Genomic DNA, 18532 nt, shown 5'->3' on the forward strand with positions numbered 1-18532 from the left:
TAAAATTTTTCAGTTGGCCAGCAGAGAGAGCAGTCAGCACGCAGCAAGCGTGCGGCCAGTTCCCTGCTGGCACGGTGTGCCAGGAGCTGTTACAGCTCAAAACAAATCATCCCACAGCGGCGCAGAGGTGATCTGTGTCTCACAGGGTTGGGGCACCGGGTTTCGTGTTGCCCTTGTCAGCCTGAGCCCCTGAGGGCATCGAGGAGCGTGCCAAGGCCTTCAAACCAAGCCTTTGGATCGAACCAGCGTTTGTAATTCCTACTGAAATGGGTGCGTGGCACTTGAGGATGTCAAACTAATCGATGTATGGATTTGGGGGGCTAAATTTAGGCACCCGGGAGGCTGTAATCCGATCTGCACCATTAAGTAGAGCAGCTGGGAGGCACCGGGCTGCACTCGTATGAATCAGATTCCAGGATCAGAGCCCGGGTCGGAACATTTTGGCCTGTGGGGCCCTTCCCTGCTCGCCCGCTCGGCGTCATCCAGCCAGGACCTCATGTGTGCTGTGAAACCATCTGCTGTGAAAACGGTCAGCTCTAGGGTCTGCTTTTCCCTTGTTAGGATGAATTGGGCCGAATTTTCCCGTTTTACGGTGCCGTGAGGTTGTTTTCTCCTTTTCCCCTTGCCTTTCCAGCAAACGCGGGTGGTGGGTTGAAGGACACTGCAAGGAGCAGGCAGGAGGTGTGAAAACCCCGCCGGGTCATTCCTGTAGCCCCCAGCAGCTGAGCACCTGCCTCCACCTTTTGTGGGGTTGCCCTCTTAGGGCACTTAGGATTCGCAGGCTCGGGGAATCTCAACGTGAAACCCATCTCCACGTCCGCCTGCGGTAATTTCCTGCTCAGAAATTGGAGGGAGCAAGCGCCGGTGATTTTCTTCTCCCTCCTGGCTTCCCCCGTGCTGACCCAGCCGAGGTCAAGGTGAATGAGGCATACCCGGGGAGTGTCCGGAGGCATCCGCGCAGCTTTGCTCAGCAGCTGCCTGCGCCCTTGCCCCTGGAGCTCGGCGAAGATCTGAGCGAGGCTTTTTTGTCATCATGGTGTCAGCAGAGAAGCACTCGCTGGAAGGGCAGCCTCTCAAAGCACAGCTGCAGCAGCGGTTCTGGAAAATCTCCCCGGTTTGACCTAAGATAAACAAATATGGCAGCTGAAGCGTCCTCAATGTTTCCTTGTTCTTATAGTAGGAAATACCTTGCATGCTGAGGGCGGCTAAAACAAATCTTGCCTACTTATCTAAGGCCTCTGGCAAGTCCCTGAGTTTCTGGGGGAGCTAAGCCGCTTCCCATGCGGGAGGCACACAGAGCTCGGGTTCGTGCTGCCGAAAATCAGCACACAAAGGACCTGAGCTGTGGATCGGTGCTCGCCAGGCCCGAGGGAGGTGGCATTGCTGGGTGTGATGAGCAGGGTGTTTCCAGCAGGCCAGATTCCTGACATTACATGACTTAAAAGCAGGAAATGCTCATTTGGCTCTCTCCAACGTCATACCTGCCTTCCCATGCAGGGCTATATCTGAAAGCCAAACACTGCAATAAGGCAGGAATCGTTACATGTTACTTTTTTTTTTTTTTTTTAACCAGCCTACACGGTAAGAATATGGTAGTTAGCTCAGCCTTCCCCTCTTCCGAGTGTGTAATGGTGGTGGCATGCTTCCCACCGCCTTGGCATGGCTGGTCGGGTGGCAGAGCACCAGCTTCACACTCGGAGCCCTCCAGAAAAAGCACTCTGCCACGGCTTTTAATGATTTAGCTGTAAAACCTCCCTCCGCTGCCATGGCTTCCGACTTGCAGAGGGGAACAAGGGTTTCCAGCCCGTGTTTATAGCTCCTGTAATCAGTAAGGCCACTTATACTGTACTCATGCACTCATCACAGAGTGTTTTGCTGTATGAAATGGTCGTGGTTATATTTATCCCTGTGCAAAAACAAAGTCATCACAAACTCGGGCGGCAACGTTCGGCGTGTTTTGCCCTTGCTGTGTGCTGCTGTTTCTTCAGCAAACGGAGCGTCTACCAGCCCAAGCCACGCTCCTAGCACAAAAACCCCAGCCTGCTGTACGTCAGGAACCCCTCTGGTGTTTTTCTCTACTTGTTTTTTTTTTTGTCTTGTGTGAAGTAAACACAACTATTTAGTAAACTTTGCTCAGCTGCTACCTCAGTACGAATATGAGGCGATGCCAGCACAGTCCACAGGGTTCCATTAGCAGAGCTGAAAGCCGAGTTTGATCCGTTCTGCCAGAGGTACTAAAAATACCTTCTAATATGCTAAGGTATGTGTCTAGCCAGAAGATGTTTTCAAACGCCTTGTTCCAGGGAGCTGCTACACAGTAAACGGAGCCCGAGCAGCTCAGTCCTGAGGTGCAGAGGAAGAAGAGAAGAGGAAGGCCAAGTGCCTCCAGCCTGGCTCTAGACCAGGGGTAGCAGCACCATGTTCCCCCCACGTTGGTCCCAGCAGCAGGGTGGGAAGAGGGGACCTGGAGGGGGTTACAGTGCCCTACCTGCCATATGAACCAGTGGTGTTTTACTGGGAGGAATTAGATGCTTAATCCCTCATTCATGGCTTTCTCCGTTGCCTCTGCACTGCTTGGCATGGCAGCTGGGAGAAATGGGCTGGGACTGCCTTCTTCCACCAGTGTCCTGCTCCAAGAGACTTTGAGGGTTTACACGTGCTCATGGAGAGGGACTAAAACGAAGGCCCTCAGAAAACCTGTGTCCTTTTCTATTCAGATTTCCACCTTCTCTGGAAATCAAGTGCTGTTTCTGGTTGCTTTAGACAGTTTGGCAGGGTGTACTTACCTCCAGCAGAATACATTCGTGAAAAAGACAAGTTCGTGATTAATGCAGAAAGATTTCTTCCCCACCACAGTATGAGCCACGTCTTAAAACCTTTCGTTCAAGAAAAGCTGCTGCTGACAAGAAATTACTGACCTCCATTACTCATGCTGCAGCGCCCGGCATCTAAAAGTCATCTATTAATTATTTGCACGTAATGTGTGTGCATGTGCCCTTATCGCTCCCATGGGCAGTTGGCACCTCCTGAGAAATGCTCACACCTTGGCTGCTGCCGCCTGGCAACATTTGCGGGATTTTGGGCCAAAATTTGCAGCGCTGTTAGTCATTTTAACTCTCATTGTCACCCCATCACATAGCCCTTTGAAAACGTTTCAAGATATTTTTTTTTTCCATGCCAAAGTTTGGTTCCTTTAGGAAGACAACCTGGCAGTGGAAACACTGACAAAAGCACAGGCTAATGCTGTGTTGCTTAACATCCTTTCTTTAGACTGCTCCATCAGGGGGAGTTGCTTGTTTGGTGTTGGGTTTTGTTGTTTTTGTTTTGGATGGCACTAAAGAAGCCATAAAATTAGCTACAGTACTGCTTCAGGGATTTGCACACTTCAGCCACATCTGCCTTCAAAATAAGAAGAGGATCACAGTAAAATGAAGTACAGGAATGGCGCTAACCCTGCTGCCACCAGTCGGGCAGGGCAGGCCGGTGGCAGGGCAAGGCCTCGCCACTGTGCCTTGGGGACAGGGCTTTCTGGCAGGCTGACAGCATGCACAGGGACATTTGGCTCAGGCAGAACATTTCAAATGAGGGGGATGAGGAGCATGAGATAAACTGTGTCCCATCCTGTATTGTAGCAGAGGCACTGCCCTGCTGCCTGCTGGGGCCAGCAAGGCCTTGGGCTTTCCTGAAGGCTCAAGCAAGGGAAATTTGCATTTTCAGGGTTTCTTTCTCAAATAAAGATGAACTGAATTCACAAATACTAAAAAACCTTGAGGCTCTAGCCTGAGGAGAAGGGGTTTAAGGTGCCCAGGTGTGTTACAAACTGCGAGGCCTAGCACTGAGCGCGCAGAGGCCGTGCTACCTGCAGCTCTGCTCTCTGTGTGTGTGTGTGTGAGAAATGAGTTACCCAGCCTCTTTTCCTTCAAATGTTCACAAGAAGCAGGGAATAGTAAAACACAACTGTAGTTCTGGGCACCACAGTACAAAAAGAACATTAAACTGTTGGAGAGTGTCCAGAGAAGAGCTACGAAGATGGTGAAGGGCCTTGAGGGGAAGACATATGAGGAGCGACTGAGGGCACTGGGCCCATTCGGCCTGGAAAGGAGCAGGCTGAGGGGAAACCTCATCGCGATCTACAGCTTCCTCATGAAAGAATCATAGAATCATGAGGTTGGAAAGGACCCACAGGATCATTTAGTCCAACCATCCTTCTATTACCATTACTACCCAATAAGCTACTAAATCATATCTCGTGCACCTTGTCCAGGCACTTCCTGAACACTGTGAGGGACGGTGACTCCACCACCTCCCTGGGCAGGCCGTTCCAGTGCCTGACTGCTCTCTGAGAGAAAAAGTTGTTCCTGATATCTTATCTCCCCAGGCACAACTTGTGGCCATTTCCTCAAGTCCTATCATTAGTTATCTGAGAAAAGAGGCTGACCCCCTCCTCATCACAACCTCCCTTCAGGAAGTTGTAGAGTACAATGAGGTCTCCCCTGAGCCTCCACTTCCGCAGACCAACCACCCCCAGCTCCCTCAGCCGCTCTTCACAGGACTTGTGCCCCAGGCCCTTCCCCAGCTTTGTAGCCCTGTTCTGGGCACACTCCAGGGCCTCGATGTCCTTCTGGTACTGAGGGGCCCAAAGCTGAGCACAGCACCTGAGGGGCGGCCTCACCATGTAATACACAATAAATGTTTGTTCATTGTCTTTTGTATTATAAAAACAAGGAGTTCTGTTTGAGGAGCAGGAGTTGCAAAAGCTCCCTGCTGAAGTAAGGAGCTGTATAATACTTGGCTAGACACTATGAAAATTCTTTTGCTTAATGTAACAAAAAAGAGAACCCCCTCCCCTTCTCTCCCTCTGCATCTCAGTTGCCTCTTTCGTTCAAAGACCCTGCTGCAAAGCTCATGTAACCATCTCCTGATAAGTTGCTAACTAGTGTATCAACATCCTGCCTTCCTGTCTCACACTGGGCCAACATGACCAACTAAAAAAAGAAGTTGAACCACAACGCCGAGGAAGACTACGGCCTTCATCTTCACGACCACCAGAGGGACAGAGACGACCCCCTAGCAACAGTGCGCGCAGTCGCAGAATATACCAGGATGTGCTGTGTAATCCCGGAATTACCAAGATATAAAAAGGGATGCTGGCGGGGGTGAGGTGCGCGCCGTTGGTGGAGCCGAGACTCCGTGGCCGCCCAGCGCTGTTTTGCTTGCTGTTGCTTACTCAATAACTTCCTTTCTATTATTAATGCAATGTTCTCTGAAAATTAATTAAGGGGGCAACTTATAACACTGGGGAGCTCTGCTTGGGCATGGCTGGTGCGGCTGGTGGCGAAAGTGGGGTGGCTGGCGGGCAGCCTGCGATGGCAACCGATTGCGTTGCCCTTCACGGGCACCAGGCCTTGCAGCTGCCCCTGAGCAGCTCCTCTGGGAAGGATCCAGCGCTGAAGCATCTCACAGTGCTGGGAGCTCCCTTCACATCAGCCACGCTAATGCTGAAATTCCTCCTGTCCTGCTCCCTGCCAGGCATCCAGCCAGGTGCGGGAGCACTCCATTTGCCTCTTCCAAGCCATGGTGGAGGATGTGCTGCGGCAAAGGAAGAAGGAAATGAAGAGGACAGTGCACAGGAGCCTTCTCCCACTCTACTTTCACATGAGAGACCAGAGTGAGAGCGTAGCAAAGGTACAGATCTCAGAGCTGAGCAGTTATGTGGGCAAGGGTGTACTGATGCCACAGGGTTGCTCTGGGGGATCACAGAATTTCTAGGTTGGAAGAGACCTCAAGATCATCGAGTCCAGCCTCTGATCTCTGGCTGTGATCTCTGGGATCTCTCTCATTGTGAGCTGCCTCCGATAGTGGCAGTCCCGTGGCCTTGCCTTGGCCACTGAACCCAGTGCACGCTGTCCGAGCCACGGCTGCACTCGCGTCAGGCAGCACCCTGGGGTGTCACCAAGTGACGTCACAATGGGTGCCCACCCAGCCCAGGCGCGTGTCACAGTGGCACCCATTGTGACGTCACTTGGTGACACCCCAGGGCTCCGCCTTATAAGAGCGCAGCCGTGGCTCGGACCCTCAGTGTCGGTGCACGGCAGTGACGGACAGGGCAGGAGCACAGGGCCTTCGAGGAGTCCCCGAGCATAGCCCACGTCCCACAATGCCGCAACCGCCCGCCCAGAGGAGCCGCCGGTTTCTATCTGAGAACTCTCCCACTCCAGAGGCTGCTTCTGAAGGGGATGAGGAGGGAGGCATGCCCCCCAGGCAGCCCAGGCTGGCCTGGCAGGAGACCTGGTCTTCTAGGGGCAGCAACCGGCCAGCAGAGGACAGCTTGCTGGCAGTGGAAAGAACCCCAGTCGAGGCCTTTTTGCCGGAAGAGGACAGCAGCCCGGCAGAGGACATTGCTCAGGCAGCGGGCAGCAGCGGGGTAGAGGAGAGCCAGGACGACTTACAGTGGCTGGATCCCAGTGAGTCAGGGTCTTCGGGATGGGGTGGGGAGGGTTGGGGACACAGAGACCCCTGCCTGACTCCAGGACTCCTTCCCTGGGTAAAGCGGCGCTTGGGCTGACGGGGCCGAGCTTCCTCCGCAGCACCACAGAATGCCAGGACGCTTTGGGCTGGGGGGGACCTCGGCGATCACGATGCTTCCCCCCAGCCCAGGCTGCCCAAAGCCCACCCAGCCTGGCCGTGGGCAGTGCCAGGGAGGGGGCACCGCAGCCTGCGCCAAGGCCTCACTGCCCTGGGCGTGAAGGAGAGAAATCCCTGCCTGTCCGAAAGAAACCTGCCCTCTTTGAGGTTAAGGCCGTCACCCCTTGTCCTGTCGCTGCAGTCCATGATGAAGATCCCCCCCCAGCTTTCCTGGAGGCCCCTTTGGGCACTGGGAGGCCGCAGCGAGGTCCCCCCGCAGCCTTCTCCAGGCTCCACAAGCCCAGCTCCCTCAGCCTCTCTTCCCAGTGGAGCTGCTGCAGCCTCTGGGCATCCCCACGGCCTCCCCACGGCCTTCTGGGGCTGGGGCCCTTCCTCTCCTCACCCCTGCATTCAGCCCCTCTCTGCAGCACTCTTTGCTTTCCTCCTTTCCAGGTAAGGCATGGAAACTGTGCAGAGACAAGGCCGTGGAATTCATCAGGGCGTATGTCAGAGGCACAGAAAAGGTAATGGCAGCCGCTTGCATCACAGCTGTGCTCCTGGCGCTGCCCTCCAGGGGTCCCACACAGCCCCAGACCCCTCAAGGCTTTGGTCCTGCTGGCCGTGGGTGTCCCCCTAATGCTCTGTTGGTGTCTTTGTGGCTGCCAGGACGACGAGGAGCAGAAGATGCTGTTCCTCAGCAAAATCTGCGATCTGTGCACATGTGTCACAGAGAGGGGTGTGCCGATGAACTTGCATGGCTTCTGCAGCAAACATAAGCTGGTGGAGAACATCATGGTGAGAGGATGCGCAGCGGGTTGGGGAAGGGGCAAGGCCCCCCGGCACCAGCCCCCTGGGAGGCGAGGGCTGGGGCAGCGCTGGCTCTGCTGCTGCTGGGTGCCGGCGGCTCCAAGGTCTCATCCTGCTTGTGCTCTGCAGGCGCTGCTGGAAAAGGAGCCCATGGACAGCTTGCGCACAGCATTCCGGCAGAAGGCCATGGAGACTGTCGCCCTCCTCAGGTGCGTGCCCAGCCCCTGGTGGCAATGTCCTGGTGGCCCTGAAGCTGGCAGGGAGGCTGCCCGTCCCTCCCAGGGATGCCTGGCCAAGGGAGGTCCGTGTCCTCCTTCATAAGCCTCGAGGCACTGCGTCCAACAGGCTCCTCTCTCTCTTTTCTTCAGCAACACCATACCAACAGCACTGTGTGGCAAAAAGGAGAGTCTCCTAAACATGTGCTGCAAGAGCATCTTCTTTCTGCCTCCGGAGTCGGATGTGCCAGAGACAGGAGTGCTCTACGCCAAGGTATGTGCTGGGTGAGGTACCAGCACCCCCAGTCCTGCTGAGCTGCTGCCTTGCTTCCCCGTGCTGACACAACCAGAGACCAGTGCAGGGCCGGGGCCCAGATTTGCTTTCCCAGCCTCGCCCCTTCCCCGACCTGATCTTGTGCTGCAGGAGGTCTGCACACAGCAGCTTTTTAGCCCCAAAGCCACCCCTGAACTCCCGAGGGGCTCAGAGCCAGCTCCTGGGGGTGAGGAGGGCCACAGAAATAATTCGATGCTCTTCTGTCCTCCCTGCAGACTATGAAAGCCATGGACACCATGCTGGAGGGCTTCGTACGCAACTGTGCCAACACCAGTGTCAGCATAGAGTTGGAGAATATGTTGAAGGTTTGGCATTTGCAAAGAATTTCCAAAGAATCCTCTCAGGTCTCATTTGCAGACCACTGTCAACCCAGCAACTTCTCTCCTCACAGGTGATGCTGGACTTTGCTGTCTCCAAAGACTCAGCTGTGCGTGAGAGCGCTGTGAGGAGGATTGAGAGGCTGGGTGATTTCATCATCAGTTATTTTGTGAGCGAGGTAAGGCACAAGGAACCCTCCACCCTTTCCTGCATCCCAGAGCATCCTGCCACTCAGGGGTGCCTGTGAGGCAAGCCTCGATGCACGTGAGTGCCTCAGAACCGTGAATCGAGGGTCTTCGTCCCTCCTTCGCCCCTGCTCTTCCCTCCCCAGGCCCTGCTATCTCAGGGGCTGGCTCTGCCTCCACTAAGCCCTTTGTCTCTCCTCCCTTCCTCACCCAGATCACAGATGACTATGAAAACTATAGCGATGATGAGCCCACAGAGCTCTACATCCCCATCCTGGGACAGCTGCTGGGCATCCTCTTCATTTTCACCAGTGACAAAGATTCCATCAGATTCACAGCTTTAGAAACTCTTTCTCACATATACAAAATCATCAGAAAAGGAAGAGGTAAGAAGGTGTGGTGGGCAGCGTCCGTCTGCACACAAACATCTACTGATTTGTCTACTTGTTTTCCCCGAGTTTAGTGGGGACTGTTAGTGTTAGGTTAGAGGTTGGACTCGATGATCTTGAGGTCTCTTCCAACCTAGACATTCTGTGATTCTGTGAGTATTGTGAAGGATTGTTTTTGTGCTTGGTGGAGGCTGCCCACGGAATTCTGCCAGGTTCCCTGGCCTCCTCTGCTCCTCACAGCAGCTTCCCGCAGCATTCTGGCTATCGTTTTCCGCAGAAGCTAGACGCTCACCTGCCGTCCAGGAGCAGTTCTCTGCTGCTGTCCTTCCCAACCCTCCCCAGATCACCTACCACGCTGTTTTGTGGTGTCCCCCAGTCTAAGCCATCGATCGATGAGCACTTCCCAAACGGCATCTTCCCCGAGGAGTGAACAGCAGAGCCAGCCGTGCATCACCAGGGATGGTGACGCCCTCCAGAATGCTCCCTGACTGTTTGCTCCCTGCCGTCTTAAAGGCAGGTGTCAGGGGGCTTCCTGCACATCCTGACCCCGAGCAGAAGGGGGTCTGTGACACGCTGCTACCCCCACGGCACCCAACGCCATTGCTTCTCCTCCTTCTGCATCATCCCTGAGGTCCCTCTTGCTCCCAGCACTCCTCACCTTGTGCTTTACATCCCTGCCCACCACTCTCCTCGCCGTGGGTCTGAGCCTCCCTCCTCAGCCATTCCTAGTGAAAGTGCTTTTCACCATTTGGCAAGCTTGTTGGCAAAGATGCTCTTCCCTACTGACTCTTCGCTGTTGCCCCCTGTTTAGAATGCATATTGAGAGAGGACATGCTATATTATGCAGTGAGACACAAGAAATTGGAGTATGCAAAACTTCCATTTTCTACAACATCAACTCCGTGTGAAATTGCCAAGGTAATGAGCTCTGGCCTTGCTGGGGATCTTGTCCGCAGCATCAGCAGGCATCTCGTGTGAGCAAAGGGGTCCAGAACCGGTGGGGCTGGCACGGCCTCACTCGCCCTGCTGAGAGGGTTCCTCTTGTCCCCAGGCTGGGGCTATGCGAAGGCTGCTCCTCTGTGTCCCGGCAGCAGCTCCACCCTCCTGGCCACCAGCAAGCCCTGGTTACCTGCAGGGCCAGCACTCTGGCCCCATATGCCCCATCCTCACCCCTTCCCCCGAGGGCCCTCTCTCCAGAGCTGCCCTTGCTGCTCAGCTAAGCAGCACCCTTGGGACACTCAGTGAGGCATGTCTTCGCTCCTCCTTCTTCCCACAGGGGTTTGGAGGACATCTCTTCCCTGATGAGAGGCTGGACATCATCCTCACAGCCCTTGAAGCTTTACAAGACTCCAGCATCCATGACAAGCAGGGGGCCTGCAGCGTGCTGGACGCAGCCTTGGAGGACCCTTTCTACTGGCTGAAAGATGTAAGTGGCCTGTGGCCATGGCCCTGCCCTTGAGCTCTTCCAGGCGTGGTTCCTCTCTCCTTCCCTGCCTCCCTCCCTGCCTCCCTCGCACATCGGGGTCTCTTGGGCTCCAGAAGCCACCTGAAGCCAGCAGAGAGCAATGGAAGGGGCCAAAGTTTGATTGGCAGCTGTGACAATGGCTGCTGTCTGCTGGCAACACCATTCCCACTTTGTCCCCCAAGGTGCCAAAGACCATGGAGTGCATCAGGAGAAACCTGGGCAGCATCCACACGGCATCGGCGCGGCAGTGCCTGGACTCCCTGCTTCTCCAGATGACCAAAAAGATGTCCAGGGAAGAAGTCAAGAACCTGCTGCAGTTCTCTCCGCCACGTGACAGGTCCTGGCCTTAACATCCTTGAGGGCTTGTTCCGTGTTGGGAGATGCACCTGGAGACTCTCTGCTTGCCACACCAATGGCAAAGAGCAGGACATCCCCAAGGAGCACAGCCCTCCTTCCCACCAATGTGTTCCAGCCCTACTGGGCCAGCCAGGGCTGCAGCAGCCCAGCTGTCCAAGGCAGCCCAGAGTCCCCCTGCCCCCAGGGAACACCAGCTCAGCCCCCTCCTGCCTGCCCAGGCTGGGCCCTCAGTGCTCCCCAAGTCACAGGGGCTGCAGTACAGCCTGGGTCCTCCGGGGCTGGCCCAGTTTGTGGCCCTGCGGCTGAGGCAGCCTCACTGACAGAGTATTCTGGGCTTGCAGCACTGACCTGGCCATGTGGGAGGTGATCCTGGCCATGCCGCAGACCTTGGAGAGGGTTTTAAACATCATGATGCAAGACTTGCCGCTGCGCAACTGGTGCACCGAAGTCACCAAAGACACCTGCATCCGTCGCTTGGCTGTGAGTTCCCAGATGAAACCTTGCTCCCAGCAGGGCTACGTGTGCCCCTTCAGGCACACAGGCACAGCCCTGTGCCCATCTACCCCCAAACTGCCAGCTCCCGCAGGACGTACGGACACATGGTCCCTGGGGCCGGCAAGCCCCCGTAGCTCCCCGCGCCTGGTGCCTCTTTGGTGCCAGCTGGCGCTGCCCCATCCCTGCCCAAAGGTGGGAGAAGAAGAAGCTGCAGGGAGCCCTGCAGGCCCTGCCAGGCTCTCACTGCTCTTTCTTGCAGATGCTGGCCCAGAATCACATTTCTGAGGAGGACTTTGTTAACCCAGTGCACCTCCAGAGCTACCTGAGGCACCCAAGACCAATGATGCGCTTTTTGGTTCTGAAAGGGCTCTGCACCGTGTCAGAGAGCCCTGAGAAGGTGAGCGGGCCATCGTCAAGCAAAGCCATGTTGGCAGCCTGGGGCTTTGCTCTTCTGCCCTCCCGTCCCTCCCCGCTGCCAGGAAGCAAGGCAGGAGGCTGGTGCTCAGGAACCAGAGCCCTTTGCCCAGGGTGGTCTCTCACTGCCTCACGGAAGGGAAATGGTGTCTTTCCTACAGGCAAGGGAAATTCAGGTCTTGCTGCCAGACATCCTGGAGGCCCTGCAGGACACCAACACACACGTGGTGCTGAAGGCCCTGCTTGTGCTGAAAAACGTGATGGCTCATGTGGAGAGGAGGAAGGCCAGTGGCCCGGCTCTGCAGCTGGCTGAGAAGCTCCTGCCATTCTTTGACCACGTAAGTGTGCTGCGGGAGCCCGAGCCCTCAGCTGGGCCCCCTGTAACGAGGGCTGCCCTTCAGCCCGGCCCTGTGGGCAGCACTCAGGCAGGGCCTTCCCAGTCTCCTCGTCAGCCCAGGCGCTGGGGAGCTCTGCTTGGGCATGGCTGGTGCGGCTGGTGGCGAAAGTGGGGTGGCTGGCGGGCAGCCTGCGATGGCAACCGATTGCGTTGCCCTTCACGGGCACCAGGCCTTGCAGCTGCCCCTGAGCAGCTCCTCTGGGAAGGATCCAGCGCTGAAGCATCTCACAGTGCTGGGAGCTCCCTTCACATCGGCCATGCTAATGCTGAAATTCCTCCTGTCCTCCTCCCTGCCAGGAGTCCAGCCACATGCGGGAGCACTCCATCTGCCTCTTCCAAACCGTGGTGGAGGCTGTGCTGCGGCAAAGGAAGAAGGAAATGAAGAGGACAGTTCACAGGAGCCTTCTCCCACTCTACTTTCACATGAGAGACCAGAGTGAGAGCGTAGCAAAGGTACAGATCTCAGAGCTGAGCAGTTATGTGGGCAAGGGTGTGCTGATGCCACAGGGTTGCTCTGGGGGATCTCTGGCCGGCAGCATGAGCTGCCTCCGATGGTGGCTGTCCCGTGGCCTTGCCTTGGCCACTGAACCCAGTGCACACTGCCCCCCACCACAGCCTCCCATAACGCGCTGGGAAAGGCTCGCAGCCCTGCCAAGAGGAGGGGACAGAGGGTCTCCTTCCCAAGGCTGTGCTGCTACCTCCCAACCTCTGCTGCTCCGCAGGCCTCTGGGGAAGCTCTCGCCGTGACTGCAGAGTTTCTGCGATGCAAGGAGCTGAAGCGCTTGGCCCAGACAGAACAGACGTGGAGGATCGGGGAGTGCTTGGTAAGGACCCAACTTGGTTTGCCCCAGCTGGGCAAACGTGCCCGGCCAGAGCCCGCTGCCTGCAGCCGCATCCTCGCTCCCTTCCTGCCAGCACAGAGCCCCAGGGGGCTCTTCTGCAGGCCCCTCTGCCCTCCCTGCCCCCAGGATGCTGGAGGAGACCCTGGAGAGGGTGTGCAAGCCCCGTGACCCTGCGTTCTCTCTCTCTCCAGCTGCAGCAGGACAGAGGCAGAGTAGAAGAATACCTGCAGCAGAGCCAGCCCTACCTGCAGGCCACTCAGACCGACTTGCGACTTGAGGCCGTCAGATTCATTGGTGAGCCCAGCCCCTGGGTCCCTCTTGGGGCAGTCTTTGGCAGCCCCAGGCACTGCCCTGTTGCCCCCAGAGCCCCCCGACTGGGCCCTTGCTCCAGGGTGCAGGAGGGGGCACAGCCTGGCTGGCCAGGCCAGGGGCTGCGCTGCTGGGAGCGTGCTGGGGAGCGGGGCTCTGATGGGGTCTCTGTGTCTAGGTCTTGCTGCGCGCTACTGCGAGGACCAGAGCGAGGAGAAGCTGAATGAAATCCTCAGAGGTGAGTGAGGGCAGTGGGGGGTGTGCTAGGGCTGGGGGGACAGCGGCAGAGGCCCCCGTGCCTTGCCCTGCTCCAGGGAAATGCTTCGGGGCGGAGGAGCAATGCAGCCATAGGAACGAGGGAGAGGAGACGGGGTAGCCTGTGGTGTCAGGGAATGGCCTCCCAGCCTGGAGCTGGGCAGTGCCGCTGAAAGGGTTGAGTGTCCCTGAGGAAGAGTCAGGGGAAAGGGTGACAGTAAGGCTGACAGAAGGTGGGAGCCTGTTGTAGAGCACGCAACCAGGACGAAGAGGGAGATGAGACAGCCTACAAGCAGCTAGGAGCAGGGTCACGATTGCTAGCCCTTGCTCTCATGGGGAAGCACAATAGCGAGAGGAAAGAGTCCAGGAGATTCCTGGAGTGTGTGAATCCTCCCAAGGGATGGAGGCAGGTGGTGAGGGAACCAGCTTGTGAAGGTGCCCCACTTGACCTGTGGTGCGCAGGTGGGGAAGGACTGGTGGCTGCATTTGGGACATTGCTGAGCAGCAGCTTTCAACGGATTCCTTTGTCCCTCTTGCTCCTCCTGGCCTGGGGAAGAGTCGAGTGGGGCCGGCATGGTCTGCAGGGGATGCCTGGGGATCTCTGCAACGAGTGGGTTTTCATCTCTGCTCTTCTTTCTTTTGCAGTCCTCCGGCCTTCAGAGAAAGACCCGGAACCCATGGTCCGTTCCGGGGCAGTTGAAACCACCGTGATGCTGACGTCAAGGCATACCGCAACGTCAGGACGGAGATTTCCACTGCCGTGTTGCCGCTAGCCCCGCAGCAGTCCTCAAAAGAGCAATATATATATTTAATAGAACTAGGTTGTTGTCTCGTTATTCCAGCAGCTCCTTCACAGTGACTCGGTGCCATGACGCTGAGCTAACTTGGAGGCCACCAAGGACGTCTTTTCCCTGGGCCCGGTGACTGCATGGTGCCTACTCAATCAGTGAAAGAGTCACAGAACCCTTGCGCTTGGAAAAGGGCCTTCAGCTCAAGTCCAAGCGTCAGCTAACACCACCAGGCCCACCACAAAACCACGGCCCTTAGCGCCAAGTCCACGCATTTCTTTAATAGCTCCAGGCCTGGGACTCCAGCAGTGCCCTGGGCAGCCGGTTCCACCCTTTGCATGAAGAAATTCTTCCTGACATCCCATCCTGTGAGTCCACCTGTGGTAGGTGCGCCCAGGTAGAAGAACTGCTCAGCCTCCTGGCAGAGCTTCGGGAGGAGGTGGGCAGGCTGAGGAGCACCAGGGAGTCGGAGAAGGTTGAACTGTACTGTGCCAGCCCTGGGACAGATGCGTCAGGCAGACACAGCAGAGGAAATGGAGGATCCCCTACCCTCTGGCCATCAGGCAGAAGGAGTGCATCTCAGTGACGAAGGGATGGAAGTTTAGATCTGCTCGGGGCAGCAGGCGGACCCCTCCTTGCCTACCTCACCTTCCTTTCAGGTGCCCTGAAACAACAGACTCTGGAAGTAATGGACACACAAACGATGATGTGCATGAAGGTCCATCCAGGTTGGAGGGGTTTTCTAGGGCAAGTCAGCCTTCCCCAGTATCACGACCACCTCCATCAAGAAGAAGAGAAGGGTTACTGTCATAAGTGACTCCCTTCTGAGCAGAACAGAGGGCCGCATATGCCGGCCTGACCCAACCCATGGAGAAGTCTGCTGTCTCCCAGGAGATCAGGGTAAAAGGTGTTTCTGGAGAGCTCACTCGCCCCGTAAGGCCCTCTGAGCATCATCCATTATTGTTCTGTCCCCGGGGTTTTTCGGGGCCCGGTGGCAGTGCCGTCCCCTCTGTGTCCCCCTTCGCGCAGGTGACACCTCGGTGCTGGCCGGGCTGTACGGCCCCGCGGAGGTGCGGGGCTCAAAGGAGAGCCCCGAGAGGGCGACGCTGGAGGTGCTGCTGCGCCCCAAGTTGTGGCTGCCAGGTGGGGGCCGCCTGGGGGGGGGGGGGGGCTCGGGAGGGAGATGGGGTCGGGGCCAGGCTCCGAGGGGCGTGGGGGGGGCCGAGGGGGTGGGGTCCGGGAGTGCTCTGAGGGGTCTGGGGGTGCTCAGGGGGATCCTGAGGAACAGGGGGGAAACGGGGGGAGCCCTGAGGGGGGGCTATAGGGGTTTATGGGGCTCCTGAGGTGCTCAGAGGGCTCCGGGGGTGCTCAGAGGGGTTTGGGGATGCTCAGGGGGATCCTGAGGGGACAGGAAGGTAACAGGGGGAGCCCTGAGGAGGGCTACGGGGGGGCTTAGGGGGCTCTGGGGATGCTCGGAGGGGTTTGGGGGTGCTCAGGGGGATCCTGAGGGGTGGGGGGGTAATGGGGGGAACCCTGAGAGGGTCTTCGGGGGTGTTCAGGGGGCTCTGGGGGTGCTCAGAGAGCTCCGGGGGTGGTCAAAGGGCTCCCGAGGGATGTGGGGGTGCAGGGGGGAGTCCTGAGGAGGGCTCTGGGGGTGCTCAGGGGGCTCCTGAGGGGCAGGGGGTGTAATGGGGGGAGCCCTGAGGAGGGCTTTGGGGACTCTGGGAATGCTCAGAGGGGTCTGGGGGTGCTCAGAGGGCTTCAGGGGTGGTCAAAGAGCTCCCAAGGGATGCGGGAGTGCAGGGGAGAGCCCTAAGGAGGGCTCTGGGGGTGCTCAGAAGGGTCTGGGGGTGCTCAGGGGGCTCCCGAGGGACGTGGGGGCACCGGGGGGAGGGCCTGAGGAGAGCTCCAGAGGGGAGCCCCCTCCTTGGGGGCTATTTTGTGACACTTTGGGGACACTCTGGGGATAATTTGGGGACAATCTGGAGGCACATTGGGGACACCTTGGGGGCTATTTGGGGACACACCTTGGGAGCTATTTGGGGACACCCTGGGGACAATATGGGGACACTCTGGGGACGCACCTTGCAGGCCCTTGGTGACGTAGTGGACGTCGATGTTGTCACCTGTTGTCACCCTGTGCCCCCCCCTCACCGGCGTGCAGCCCCCACTTGCAAAAGAGGCTGCGCTGGGGGAAGCCGCTGGCCCCCACCAGCTGCCTGATGACGTGCAGCTCCGCCATGCCCTGCGGGGACACGGGGGGGGGGGGACATGGGGACACACACACACGGTGTCACCCCACCCCAGAGGGGGGGTCCATGTCCCCCCCCAGGGGTTTCTGCACCCCCTCCAAGGAGCTCCCCACCCCCTTGCACTGCACATCCCAAGCCCATCGCAGCCCCCCCCACCCTCTTGTTCCCCCAATTGCCCCGTCTGACCCCCCCAATTGCCCTGTCTGACCCCCCCTATTGCCCCACGCCCCCCCCACTGCACCCCCGCCCCCCCTTTTACATCCCCTTACTCCCTTCTCCCCCCATTGCCCCCCCAATTGCCCCATCACCAATTATTACCCCCCCAGTCCCCCAATTGCCCCCTACAGACCCCCCAAATTGCCCCCCATCCCAAATAATTACCCCACCAGCACCCCCAATTGCCCCCACCCCAATAATTACCCCAACCAGTCCTCCAATTTCCCCCATCCCCACTAATTACCCCCTCCAGCCCCCCTCATTAACCCCCACCCCCAATTGCCCCCCCAGAACCCCCTTCCCAACCAGGACCCCCCCCCCAGCAGTACCCCCCCCGTCCCAAAAAGACCCTTTTCCCCGGGCCCCTTCCCCGCGTCTCCATCCTGCACCAGTCCCGAGACCCCCAAGTACCAGGGCTGGTGGAGTTGGGGGGAGGGGCGTCGGTCTTGGGGGTGCTCGGTGCTCCCCTGTGTCCCCCCCGCGGGGGGGGGGCTCAGCACTGCACCCCGTAGCGCTCGAAGTGGCCCAGGATGACGCCGAGCTCCAGGCGCACGGTGCCGGCGGCCCCGGTGCGCAGCCGAATGCGGTCGCCGTAACCGGGGTCGGGGGTAAGCGGTTGGGGGCCCCCCCCCCCCCAGCCAAAATTGGCTCAGGCGCTCCCGCCAGGTCCCCTGGGGCCGCCAGGTGACGCAGGTCAGCGCGTGGCACCCCGGGGTGCTGGGGATCTGGCAGGAGCTGAAGCCCATCAGCTCGCTATGCCCCAGGGAGCCCTGGTGCCACACCTCGAGGTGCAGCTTGGGTCAGCCTGGGGGGGGTGACAAAAGGGAGGGGACAGGTTGGGGACACTTTGGGGACACCTTGGCGGCTATTTGGGGACACTTTGCAGACACCTTGGGGGCACCTTGGGGACACTCTGGGGACGCACCTTGCAGGCCCTTGGTGGCGTAGTGGATGTCGATGTTGTCACCCGTTATGACCCTGTGCCCCCCTCACTGGCGTGCAGCCCCCACTTGCAGAAGAGGCGGCACTGCAAGTATATATAATCCTCTATACCTAGAGGATTGGTTATCTACTTTGATCAATCAAATTTGATGTATGTGATGCTGCTGGGGATGATTAGTATACATTGTGTGGAACAATGAGTTGGGTGAAATATTCTAGATATGGGAGTCCAATAATTGCTAAAAACTTGTTTATAAATCTTGCAGAGAATATTGTGAAAGCATTCTCTTCTGGTTCAATTGGCCTTGGCCAAATCTGAAAACAAGACACGGATTAATGATACTCAAAAGAAGATGAGGGATTGTGATATATGGAGTGGTAATTCGTGTGGAGAAAATGGTTGATATTAATAAAGAAGGGGGAGATTTGGGAGTGTGGCCATGGGGCTTGGAAAGCCCTGTGGTTGAGATAAAATTAGACCCTTAACGAGGAGGCCATCAGGAATGTAAAAGAGTTTAGAGGGAACCAAGAAGGGTGATTCAGGAGACTCCATGCAGGCTTGGGTTTCTTGTTCTCCAGCCAGTAAGGCATGGAAGCTCCTGGGTGTTTGCTGTTGTTGTTACATTCAAAGTTGTTTGAGCAATGAAAAGTTGTTTTGAAAAGAACTGCTGTGGAGAGAAGGGGATAAGAGGGGAGCCTGCCCTCAAGAAAGAAGAAGAAAAAAAGGCAACACGATGAAGTTACATCAATAAAGAAGCAGGAAAAAGAAGTGAAGAGGAACAGGCTGGCAGAATGGAGACCAGGACGGGAACAGGCATTTTGATTGCCTCATGAAGATAGGTTCGGCCAAACTCAGCAAACTGCTCAGAGAAGCTCGTACTGGAAACAGGCGCGCCAGAGCTGGAGAGAAGCTCGAGCTGAGAGAAGC

The sequence above is a fragment of the Anas platyrhynchos genome, chromosome 33 (genome assembly GCF_047663525.1).
Source record: "Anas platyrhynchos isolate ZD024472 breed Pekin duck chromosome 33, IASCAAS_PekinDuck_T2T, whole genome shotgun sequence".
Classification (NCBI taxonomy): Eukaryota; Metazoa; Chordata; class Aves; order Anseriformes; family Anatidae; genus Anas; species Anas platyrhynchos.